Source organism: Lactuca saligna, chromosome 5 (genome assembly GCF_052625555.1).
Source record: "Lactuca saligna cultivar CGN05327 chromosome 5, ASM5262555v1, whole genome shotgun sequence".
Classification (NCBI taxonomy): domain Eukaryota; kingdom Viridiplantae; phylum Streptophyta; class Magnoliopsida; order Asterales; family Asteraceae; genus Lactuca; species Lactuca saligna.
In genome coordinates this window covers 81058594-81071781 of record NC_136421.1, presented here as the reverse complement: position 1 = coordinate 81071781, position 13188 = coordinate 81058594, and the positions used below count along the sequence as shown (strand labels likewise).

The 13188-nt window shown below is 39.1% G+C and overlaps 1 non-coding gene across 1 annotated transcript; it reads left to right on the top strand.

Annotated features, from left to right (window-relative positions):
- The first annotated feature begins 11778 nt into the window (after nt 1-11778).
- On the top strand, nt 11779-11885 carry LOC144999158 (small nucleolar RNA R71). The gene has a single exon (XR_013660680.1). It is a non-coding gene; the product is annotated as a small nucleolar RNA R71 (small nucleolar RNA).
- The last annotated feature ends 1303 nt before the right edge of the window (nt 11886-13188 follow it).

The following is a 13188-nucleotide window of genomic DNA, read 5'->3' as shown; positions in this document are numbered from 1 at the left end:
GCCCTCAAGCAAATCTAAACTTAACCCTTTATTACTAACATCACAGAGGACAATCCGATTCCAGCTCAGCCATTATGCCAAGACCTCAACGCATGGATTTGTGTCTAAAATTTTCCTAAAGTACCCCCCATACTATAAATACTCACAATCTTCATAAACACTCGCCCACTTCTTTCGAACAATGCTCATTTTATGCAACCCTCCGAATCTATCCGCATAAATCTCACTTAACCTTGAAGTATTTTTGGTTGAGCAACCCAAGCACACATAATCTAGAATTACAATTTATGATACCACTATGGAGCTCTTTTGAATTCTTCACTTCCATAATAATTTAATCTTTGATTTATTTGAATTCACCACTTTGTTTGATTTGATTTCTGGTATCTTCAACTTTTTGAATTTCTTTGGAATTTTGATCTTTTGATCTTTTGATCTTCACTTTAGTTGCTCCAAAATTCTTCAAACTTTTCTCGCAATTCTCTCTCTCTCTCTCTCTTTTTTTTAACATGTACCTCACTTTTTTAACTCAAAAACATACATGCTTAAGCAGGGGCGCTCAAATTCAACCTTTATTGATTAAGACATAGCTTTCCTGGATACATTTCAGGTTTAGGCTGCTAAACATATTGCATCCCTCAAACCAAGAGGGGTTATGTTTTTGTTCCATGATTTCACTAAAATAAGGGAGGCCACAAATGCACTATAACGTGTATTGGCTCAACTAAACATTTGAACTTTTATCGGATCATCTCATATAACACCAGTAACTATAGTTCAAATTATTATTACTAGATTAAATTATTAAAGATTTCAAATTTCAAATTTTCTATTAATTTACTTTTTCTATCCCTACCCCACACTTATTTCATACAATGCCCTCATTGTATGCATATAATAAATCAAAATTAACAAAAAGGGAGAAAAAGGAACAAACTCCCCTGGGATAGCGGTGTGAACATCTCCAAAAGTGTGGGAAAGGTGCATCTCGAACACGGACCTCTCGAAAATATAAAGTTGGTGCAGAAATGGATGAGTATGTAAATAAACCACGAACATGACTCGAAACTTCAATTCTTCAAAGTGGGTGCAAATAAGTAGAAAAATGTGGGGAAGTATGAAATGATTCACATCGTGGCAGAGAATACCACGTCGTGACCATAGATCAAAACGCGAACAGAAGGCATCTTCAATTCTTGAAACTGGATGAATGCCACGACGTGGTGTAAGAAGCCCACGTCGTGGAATTTGAACGTCAGGAAAAAATGCCTCATTGCTTTATTCATCCTAACAGCTTGACTAGTGTCTAGATGGGTTAAGACTCCTCTATGTAAATATACTTCCCAACTGTAACCTCTCTCCCTCTAACGTACCCCACACTTATCTTGAATTATGGGTTCCGACTCATGACTTTAACCTTCCTTGACTCGACTAGACAAACACAAGTCTTGACTGAGCCTTATGTGCTTCTGAAAATTCCAATGCTAATCTGAAAAATGGAACAAAACAAAATAAATAAAAGAGTAACATCATAGGTTAACAAAGTCTTACATCACAAGCCAAAGTCAAACATAAAAGAAAATATAGTTAAAAGAAAAGAAAAGAAACTAAATAGAAAAGAAAATCAATCATCATCTCCTTGTCCCTATGCTCCATTTGGTCCTGCCCCATCATTCTGCGGATTCCAAAGCTCCTCCCACGTTGGAAAATAAGGATAATGTGGTGGCATAGAAGGTGGCCGTGTCACACCCAAATGTGAATAAATACCCTCAATAAGCTGGGTATGATAAATAGCATGCCCCCGGAGGTTATCCAAATAAGTTCCCACCCGACTCTTAAAAGGGTCGGTTGGTACTCCTTGTAATTGCTGTGGAGCAGCAAGCTCTCTCTCTATCTCTCCTCTAGCTCGAACATTTCTTCGCCTCGGTCTGGTCGGTGGTTGCTCTGGTTGCGCCTCCTCCTGCTCGTCATCCACTGGCGATATAACAAAACCGCCCCCGACATTCACCACTACCCGCATAACTCCTAAAACTTGAATGCTTAAATATATGTTCGGGAATCGGGTAAGATTCCTCACAAAGTCGTGAGTCAAAATATGATACGACCGAGCAAGGCAAGTAACCAAATGTCCTCCCATAATCGGGCTCCCGGGCTTAGAATTAGCCGCTTTCTTCCCTATGAACCTTGCCAACATATATGGTAAATCACAGCAAACGCCAGGGGTAATAAGACTCCACAGATAGAACAAATCCTGAATAGGAACTTTATCGCCATGATGCTTGTGATTTATAGAAAAAGTAATAAGGCGATGTAGAAATCAGTAAACGGGGTTCCGAATCTGTGACTCACTAGAGTCACGAGTATTATACTTGTGGTTGGAAATACTCCGCCAGAACTGGACATCCATAATACTGATTAAAATCCCGAACACACCCATGCAGAAATGGTATGAAGAACGGAGATTGAGTCTCCACCTCCGTATAAAGTCCCATTCGCCAAGCAAACTCCCGAAGACTACATTCTTTATAAACACCACCCAACCAGAACACCAGTGCCCGGTTATAATTAAAGTCAATGGTGCGTTCTTCAAAGCATACGGTAGAGAAAAACTCCATCGATAACTCCCGGTACATGGGTTCTTGAATCGCGAACAAATTCCACCACCCGTAACAAGTGAAAGAAAAATGATCCCCTTCGTATGTTTTTGTCCAATATCGTTCTAGCTCAGCAACCATTCCGACACCACCGAGCCATCCCCAATCGACAATTGGAGCTATCGCAAATTCTTTGTTGTGCAACCATCCCAACCGATTTTCATATGTAGTCAGTAATGGTCGGGGAATGTTTTGTGGAAACCGATATAAAGGATGAATACTCGCCACATCAATTGGATTTTCCTCTTGTGGAACAGCCCTTCGAGGTCCCCTTTCTGCAAAAAAAATTAAACGAAAGCAGCAAACACCCAAAGCATTATAAAAAACTAATATGTTTTCTCAAAAGTCATGATGTGGCCAAGCACGCCACGTCGTGGAATGCAATCGGGACGTGGGTCTAGATCGGTCACAGTATACACGATTTTAACCAAAAACCATACTTAAGGTTTGTTCCTATTGCTATTCAAAGGACATGCAACCTAAAATCAACAACTAATTTCGAAAATCTCAATATTCACATAAACCCTAACCATGAAAATGTAAAAATTGTAAGTGATAACTACAATTAATGGACAAAATACATACCAAATGGAGTTAGAAGACAAGAAAATGCGAAGAATTTGGAAGACAAATTAAAGAAATCCGCTATGGGGACCTTATTTCCGTTCGTGAGGCAGCCAGCAAATAGGGAACAAATGTGTGGTCAAAAGGTTTAAGAAATGGTCCCCCCCCCCCCAAAGACTTTTTAAAGGCCACGTTGTAACGCCCGCATATCCCGGCTAGTCAATTTAGAGGCAATATGTGTCGAAAACGACTTTTTAACAAATGACTATTTAGAATAAATAATCTTAACCAAGTTGTAGAATATTTCTCAAGGTTTCCGTACATATAAACAACGCCGATATCCGAGTTATAATGAAGAAGTTATGACCCGTTGAAGTTTCGCGACGGAACCGGTACGATACCGGGAAGCGTAAATAGTGAATTTATGATAGAGCGAGATTTTGCCTTAGCAATCTAAATGAAAGTCATAGAATATGTTAAAATAAGAACATCGATAAAAAGAACGCCCAAATCTGACTTCGTATGAAGAAGTTATGATTTTTCGAAGTTTCGGATTAGTAGTGTACAGCCCGAAATTCGAAAATTAGATTGAGCGATTTTTAGCTAACACAACCTATACAAGAATCGAAGATCTCGTTAAGAGTAGCGTAACGAGAAAAAGATGGGTGAAAACGGACGTCGGATGAAGAAGTTATGAGGATTTAAAGGACCAATCCTGTCCCGGTCTGTTAAAAATATAAAATTTAAAATCGAGTCAAAATTAGCCAACGAAGTCTAAACGAATGTTGTAGAGTACGTTCCCACCATCGCGTGGATATAAAGAACGTCAAAAACGGAGCACGTATGCGAAAGTTATGATTTTTAGAAGTCGAGAAGGAAAAATTGCGAACTGAGATGACGTAGCTGAATCTCAGTCGTTGCTTGCTGAACACGGAGTCGCTTTGGATTTGTGACACGTTGCCCGTCGCATTACACCCAACATCCGGTCTCGTAAGCGCAGCGTACGCCTAGCACTCCTCGGTCCAGCTTCGCCCACGTCGCCCCAGCAGATCATCGACACGTCGGTACGGCATCGGAAGTACGCGCTGCGTACTTCGGATCTACGCCCCGCGTAGTGAAGACCTTGCAGCTATAAAAGGGGGCCGAGGCTGCCCGCATTTTTCACACCAAAATCCTTTCTCTCTCTAGCCTATTTTGAGCCCCCTAAGCCCTAGTTAAACCCTTAGCTCCCGAGGGAAGCCCCGAGGCTCCCGGAGTCCCAAGAAAAAGAGCCTTTCGGTTTCGAAATGCTGCTCCAAAAAAAGTTCTGATTTTCGATAAAATTCACTGTAAGTGTGCTACGCTTACACAATTTTTAATATAGCTTTCAAATAATTATAGGAATGTTATTAGGTCCTTCAAATAATTATTTGGGCTATTATTATGAGTTATATCGAGTATGATTAACACTTAATAATACTCAAACTAATTAATTTGTCACGGTTATCATTAGACTAAACCCTAGTGGTATTGGTACTAGGTTTTATCGAAGGAATATCGTTTTGAGAGTATCGAAGCGCTGTCCGAGTGCTGAGTCACCACCTTTCAAGTGAGTGCATAGTCTTTTTCATGAACATGATTTTAATACAAGTATTGATTGAAGTATTAATTATATGTTTATGTGCAAGTTAATTGATGTTGCCTAAAATACATGTTAAAGAACATACCTTATTATATTTGACAATTTAGGATAAAGAGTAGACCTGAATTAAATATGAGGAATATTGGGTAGTATATTCTTACGAGTACAAGTGAGTTATAATCAGAGAATATAATTTAGTGTATGTCATTTATCCGGGAGTATGGATTAGACAAAGACATTGTCCCTAGTCCGAGAGTATGGATTAGGCATAATCATTCATCATTAATCTGAGAGTATGGATTAGTCATTATCCCTAGTCTGAGAGTATGGATTATGCATAATCATTCATCATTAATCCGAGAGTATGGATTTGGGAAATTCGATCATGTCTAATCCGGGAGTATGGAGTAGGTAAAACGACTAATCTTAGGTCCGAGAGTATCGATAGCCTCGTTGTGAGGATCGACGGGGTGGGATAAGAGTTGTTTATATATATATATATATATATATATATATATATATATATATATATATATATATATATATATATATATATATATATATGGTGAAATTGTATATTTTGTGAGTTTTAAACTACATATATGGTATAACATTATGGGATTGAAATCCCTATGTACTCACCAGGTTTCCCAACCTAACCCACTCAGTTTATTTACATTACAGGTGTTGATATGAAGTCACATTACACTGAGAGATTTAAAGAGATGTAGATCACTAGTGTAAATAAATGTAAGTTCTGTTTATGCTTATGTTTATGTATTAACGATGACATCCCAAATGTTTTGAAATGAATAAAATACGTTTCTTCGAAATGTTTTAATAACGAATTTATCGTGTTTTTCTGGGAACAAATTCGGCAACATTTTTATTAAAAGAAGAACTCTGGTTTTTATAAAGCATAAACAAAAATTGGGTTTTTTTCTGGCCGTGAAAATGGGGATGTCACAGTTGGTATCAGAGCATTAGTTTAAGCGAACTAGGAATATTGATTTATTTCTAGACTTAAACTTAAAATGCTAAGCGATGATTGTGAGGTGTGAGCACTAGATTATTTTAGGGATTGTGCCTAAAATGCTTTTATGTGCTAAATGCTTTGTGCCTGAAATGCTATTATTTGTTCGGATCTATGGTGTGTTGCCGACCGGATCTGGAAACCTTATGTGATTAGGATTCTAAGCGTTTAACTACGATATTAGAACTAGCATATAAACGTTTCGGAGTGATAAGGATGATTTAAACATCAATCCTAAATAAAGATCTAGATTCACCTTATTCGGTGTATAGATCAAGATAGCAAGGACCCGTAGCGGAAACGTGAACGCAAATAGGAACAGAAACCAACCCCTAGTGATTGAGCAGATACCGGTTGTGGTAGCCGCTATTGAGCCAATAACGATGGCCGGAGTGCAAGCGATGATCCAGGTCATGTTGGATCGTCAAATGGAGGAAACAAGGCGTTTACTTCAACAAGCTCGAGAGGAACTTACGATGCCTATTGAGCAGCCCGAGCTGAATGATGGGCATTCTGAGGAAGGGAACGACAGTAGGACCGTTGGTCAAGCTGATCCACTAGTGATTAGAAGGAACAATCAGGATGACGAAGTCGAGAGGAATGTATGCAAGTACAATGATTTTCAAACCTGCAAGCCATCGACTTTCACAGGAAAGGAAGATCCAATCGGGGTCATGAATTGGATCTCGGAGATGGAGTTAGCTTTCATGACGTGTGTTTGCAGAGGCAAAGTTCAAACAATGTTTGCGGTACGCCAGTTTAGAGGAGGCGCGGTTCGTTGGTGGAACACTCTGGGGAAGACTCTTAGCCCCAATGAGCCCCTGCAACTGACATGGGCAGAGTTTTTGGTGCAGTTCAAACGTAAGTACTGCTCAGCCCAAAATTTGCTTGAGCTAGAAAACCAATTCCTTACCTTGAAGAAAGGAACCATATCTATTGATGAATACACCAACAACTTCACAGAGAAGATGGAGTTCGCCTTGCGTCTTGTTCCGGATGAGCAGACAAAAATCGACAAGTACGCAAAAGGACTTCCATGGGAGTACGTGGTGCCAGTGCGTCAAGCACCTACTCTGGAGGCAGCTATCTGGGCTTCTAAGTCTATTGATGATATGATCAAGGGAAGAGCCGCCAACAAGATGGAGGTTGGCAAGAAGAGAAAGTTTGAAGGATCTTCAAGGTCCAGCAAGAAGAGAAAATTCTCGAAGTCTGAAGAAGGAACACAATGGTGTGACAAGTGCAGAAAGAAGCACATTAGGAAATGCTCTAAAGATACGACATGCTTTAAATGCGGGAAGACTGGTCATTACGCCAACGAATGCACAACCAAGAGAGAAGTCTGCTTTAAGTGTGGTGAAGAAGGACACTTCAAGCAAGACTACCCAAAGAGAGAAGGGGCTACAAAGCCAAATGTGCCGCCAAAGCCAAAGGCAAGAGCATTTCAAATGATCCTTGACGAAGCAGATGACAATGCGAGGATTCAGGAGTGAAGGCTTGACATCCAAGGATCGAGTTATGGAGTAATCGTGTAGATAGTACTTCACGATGTAGCCCGTTAGAGGCATAGTCTACGGTGAACTTGAACACCTATGTAATAGTTTCAAGGAATAATAAAAACCTTCATTTTGATATTTGATGTGTTAAGCTGTTATGTGATTTTCTTGTATGGTGACTTGGAAAAACTGTGGGACAATACTTGGGACGAGTATGAGTAGGTGTGAATGATAGTAGAGGCCTATACTACCAGAAGCACAGGACTCACACTTGGGTCATTAAAAGTCACAAGGTTACCAAGAAGCTAGTAATTGATTTCGTTTTATTCAAGTATGTCGTTATCATCGTTTCGGTAATGACTAAAAAGATTGTTGATATTCCGACCCCAATGGTCATATCAAATTGATTCCGACTACGATGAGTATGTTACGTGGTTCAGAGAACCAAGTTTGATGTAGCGTCCGATTTAAACCAAACGATTGAAATCAAAGCGATCAATAGAAGTATCGCGCTCGTTGTTAAAGAAGTTGGTAGCTAGAAATGCTACATGTTAAAGTGTGATTATATCAGATTAGAACATGAAGGAAGGCATACTCTGTTTTAGAATTTAACTCTAAGAGACCTGAGTCTAAATGTGCAACACATGATGATAGATCATAATTTGGAGTCTAACCTGAGGTAGAGAGCAGGTGCACGATTAAGTACTACTTACAGTCAATAAGTCTAAGAGATAGACTTGAAGGAATATAGAAGTTATACTTACTACCTAGGATGAAGAGATAACGTATGGATTCATTATACTGCCGTGTTTCGTTGATGATTCCGGGACGTAATCATCCTAAGGGGGAGATAATTGTAACGCCCGCAGATCCGGGCTAGTCAATTTAGAGGCAATAAGTGTCGAAAATGACTTTTCGACAAATGACTATTTAGAATAAATAATCTTAACCAAGTTGTAGAATATTTCACAAGGTTTCCGTACATATAAAGAACGCCGATATCCGAGTTATAATAAAGAAGTTACGACCCGTTGACGGAACCGGTACGATACCAGGAATCGTAAATAGTGAATTTACGATAGAGCAAGATTTAGCCTTAGCAATCTAAACGAAAGTCATAGAATATGTTAAACTAAGAACACCGATAAAAAGAACGCCCAAATCTGACTTCGTATAAAGAAGTTATGATTTTTCGAAGTTTCGGATTAGTAGTGTACAGCCCGAAATTCGAATATTAGATTGAGCGATTTTTAGCTGACATAACCTAAACAAGAATCGAAGATCTCATTAAGAGTAGCGTAACGAGAAAAAGATGGGTGAAAACAGACGTCGGATGAAGAATTTATGAGGATTTAACGGACCAATCCTGTCAAAATTAGCCAACGAAGTCTAAACGAATGTTGTAGAGTACATTCCCACCGTCGCGTGGATATAAAGAACGTCAAAAACGGAGCTCGTATGCGAAAGTTATGATTTTTAGAAGTCAAGAAGGAAAAATTGCGAACTGAGATGACGTGGCTGAATCTCAGTCGTTGCTTGCTGAACACGGAGTCGCTTGCTGAAACGACTAATCTTAGGTCCGAGAGTATGGATAGCCTCATTGTGAGGATCGACAGGGTGGGATAAGAGTTGTTTATATATATGGTGAAATTGAATATTTTGTGAGTTTTAAACTATATATATGGTATAACATTGTGGGATTGAAATCCCTATGTAGTCACCAGGTTTCCCAACCTGACCCACTCAGTTTATTTACATCATAGGTGTTGATATGAAGTCACATTACACTGAGAGATTTAAAGAGATGTAGATCACTAGCGTAAATAAATGTAAGTTCTGTTTATGCTTATGTTTCTGTATTAACGATGACATCCTAAATGTTTTTAAATGAATAAAATACGTTTCTTCAAAAATGTTTTAATAACGTATTTATCGTGTTTTTCTAGGAACAAATTCGGCAACATTTTTATTAAAAGAAGAACTCTGATTTTTATAAAGCATAAACAAAAATCGGTCTTTTCTAGCTGTGAAAATCGGGATGTCACACACGTCGTGGCAGGCTTTGCCACATCATGGATTTTGAAAGATCATAATCTGTTATTTTTTTTCATGTTAACCCCGTAATTGCTTTTTAACAACGACGTGGCATTGACAAGCCACGATGTGGATTACATCTGATCTCAAAAAAAATTTAGTTAAATAACAAATTTTAACTAACTACTCTGTATTCCATTTATTAATTAAAGCTCCCCACAGCTAATTCTTACTAAGTATCATTTATTAGACGATGAGTTGATATCTTTCCTAATCAAAACTCAAAAATTAAGGAAAAGAAAATGCAAACCAAGCTCGGGTTGCCTCCCGAGAAGCGCTTCTTTTTCTTGGAGTCTTGAGCTGGACTCCGTGCCTCCTACGTTGAATCTTCTGAAGATTCCATCCCCAGCTGGATCTTTTGTTCCTTGAATCGCGTCTTGTAAGCTTGCACACATCTTTTATATGCCTTTTTTGAATTCTCTTTTTTAGCTTTGACCTCTTCTTCATCAAGCTTGCGTTTTGGTCCCTTTAATTTCCTCCTTGCACTCCATAGCATCCTTCTCCTCTTTCACTAATGTCTTTTTCACCCTTGAAGTAACCTCTTCTTCATCACTTGTCATCTCATCTTCCTTGCTTACCCAAGAAGGTTGACTCTTGTAAGCAATTACTTCAATTAAAGATGCTCTTGGTTTTGTTCTTTTGACTTGATGAACTGCCTTGATCTCTTCTTCCAGAAGTTTTTCTAGTTCTTCTAGTTCATTATCTTCATTGATTGTGAACACCTCTTCTTTAACATGATTCCTTTGGAAGCCATCCTCTATCCCAAAAACTTCTTTTTCATCTCCAACCCTTAAGGTGAGCTTAGACTCGCGAATATCAACAAGAGCTCCAGCAGTGTTAAGCAATGGACGACCAAGGATAATTGGAACATCGGGGTCTTCCTTCATATCCAACACTACAAAATCTATTGGAAAAATAAATTTTACAATTTCCACTAAAATATCCTCCACGATGCCTCGGGGCTGTGTCACTAAACGGTTCGCCATGTGAATAGTCATTCTTGTAGCCTTCACCTTCTGAATTTCTTACTTCTGATAAAATGAATAAGGCATCAAATTAATGCTAGCCCCAGAATCGGCTAAAGCATTAACGTTCATTTTGTTACCAAATTCACACGGAAGAGTGAGGCGTCCATGATCCCCTATCTTCTCAGGTATCTCTCCCAACACAGTTTTTGAGCTTTTCTCACTTAGAATCACCTTAGAATATTTCTTTAATTGGTTACGGGTGTCTATCAAGGCTTGCAGTAATCTTTGATACTCTGGAATTTTGGATAAGGACTCGATAAAAGGGGTATTAATCGGGATTCCCTTCACGTGCTTCACAAACTCTAGATGCTCTCTTTCCAGTTGACTAAGGTCAGCTCGGGATGGAAACGGAAAAGGTGGCTGATACATTGGAATAGGATTAGCAACTTTTTGTTCAGACAGGGGCCACGTCGTGTCCAGACAAGTGCCATGTTGTGGCGCAACTGTTTCAGCAACCCCTTCACTTACGGACTTTGGCTTCCTTGGTTTTGGATCGGGCTACTGTGGTTCTTCTTCTAATGCCTCTAGGAACTCAGATATGGCCTCTTCTTCAGTATCTATGGCCATTACATGAGATTGGGTCTTCATTTCAGGAGTCTTCGAGGGCAGCTTCTTATGAACAAGAGTGGCTAGTTGACCAAGTTGTACTTCAAGGTTATTGATAGAGGCGTGCTGATTCTTTATTAAAGTTTGATGTTCATTAATAGTAGAATCAGTAGCATCGTGTCTCTTTTCTGAAGCTTCCATAAACTTCATCAACATGGTCTCTAGATCGGGTTTCTTCTCAGCTGGTGGCTACTCCTTTTGATAGAATCCTTGACATGTCTGCTTGTACTTCTCTTCTTTTTGCTTCTTATACTCTTCATATGGCAGCCACTCCTTCTTTGGTTTCCTCCAGTCTTCATCAAACTTATCGCCACTCGAGTAGCACACTTGAGATTTTCTGTTCCCAAACTCATCTAAATTGCAGTCCTTGGTCAAGTGCGGACCACTACACCTCTCGCAACCCACTCTTATGGCATGAATTTAGTGGTCCATTTGTGTCAACCTCCAGTCCATATTATTTAGCATAGCAATCATGGCTACTATTTCTTCAGTTTGGGCCCCTCCACCACCTTTGATTCCATCTTGCCTAGGGTTGTGGTATTCGCGAGAGTGTTTCAAGAATTCTTCAATTAATTCCTTGACTTCGCCCGGATTTTTCTTTGTAAGTGGTCCTTGAGAATCAAGGAGTTGTCTTCTCATCACGTTTACCCCGTCATAAAATATTGATACCACCTGTTAAATGTTAAGGTCATGTTGAGGACAATTTCTTAACAACCCTTTGTAACGGTCCCAAGCTTCGTAAAGTGACTCTCCCGGGTTTTTCTCAAAATTGGCTATTACCTTTTTCAGTTTAGCAATCTTGGATGGTAGACAATATTGACCTAAAAAATGCACACGCATTTGAGCCCAAGTAGTTACAGTACCAGGTGAAATTGCTTTTAACCAATCCTTTGCAGCTCCTTTAAAGGTACCGGGGAGCATCCTCAGTAAAATGGTGTCTTTGTTAATATTTGGGACATTGAATTAATCGGCAATGTCATTTACTTCACCTAAGTGTTTGAATGCATCCTCGTGACCCTTTCCATAGAATGGGATATTCTTTAGTGAGGAAAGGATATGTCCCTTCAGCTCGAATGTGGCAGTGGCAAGGAAGACAGGTTGTACTAATCCTGGACCAACATCATCTCGAATTCTCTTTCTGTAAGCTCCCATGGACATTTCCTCAATATTTTCCATCTCGTGCCTTGGCTCGTTCTCCGGTTCACTCGTATGTTCTTCGAATTCGGGCTCGGTATCATACTCAGATTCGATTTGAATGGGTATTTGATCCAAGTGTTCAAGCTTGCTTTTGTTCTTCGAGGGTGAACTTGACTCCCCAGTCTTCTTCCCTGATTTCTTTGAAAAGAATTATTTGAATTCTTGTAAGGGCGTCTTTTTCTTGTGAATTGTAGACTCGAGATCTTCAAGTGGTGGCACCAAGGGTGTGTTTGAGCCTCTGGTCATGAACTCCTGCAGATAAACTAAATAAAAAAACATAAAACTGAACTAACATAGAAAAATAAACTACAAACTAAAAAATCTAAAATTCTAGGTAACCACGTCGTGGCACTTATCTGGCCACGTCGTGGACTCTATGACAACTGAAAAATTAACTTTTTGTGGGTTTTACCCCACAAGAAGGATCGATTAATTTAATGCAAATAAATAAGCTAATAAAAAAAGTTGTTCCCCGGCAACGACGGCAAAAACTTGATGTGCACGAAAGTACCCACTAATTTTAATATTTATAACCTAACAAACTCAACTAACTATGCACTTATAGACAGTGTACCTAGTCAGATTACAATATAGCTTAGGTAAGTCGGGTGTCGATCATAGGGAACGGTGTCACTAATTAATCTACTTGCTATCAAACTGACCTAATTATTAACAAGTTTAAGAAGGGTTTTATCTGATTTTACAAGATCAGACGAACTTAACTCAAATTCAATCAATAAGTAAAAACACTCTTGTCTAGTTCGAATCCACTTCATCCTTATGGCTAGCTAATAATTATGGATTATCAAGTTAGTTGTAATTGTATTAGTAATTTAAGTCTAACTTTACCAATAATTAATTAATTCTTGTCAAATTATGTATGGTCACACACAATTAA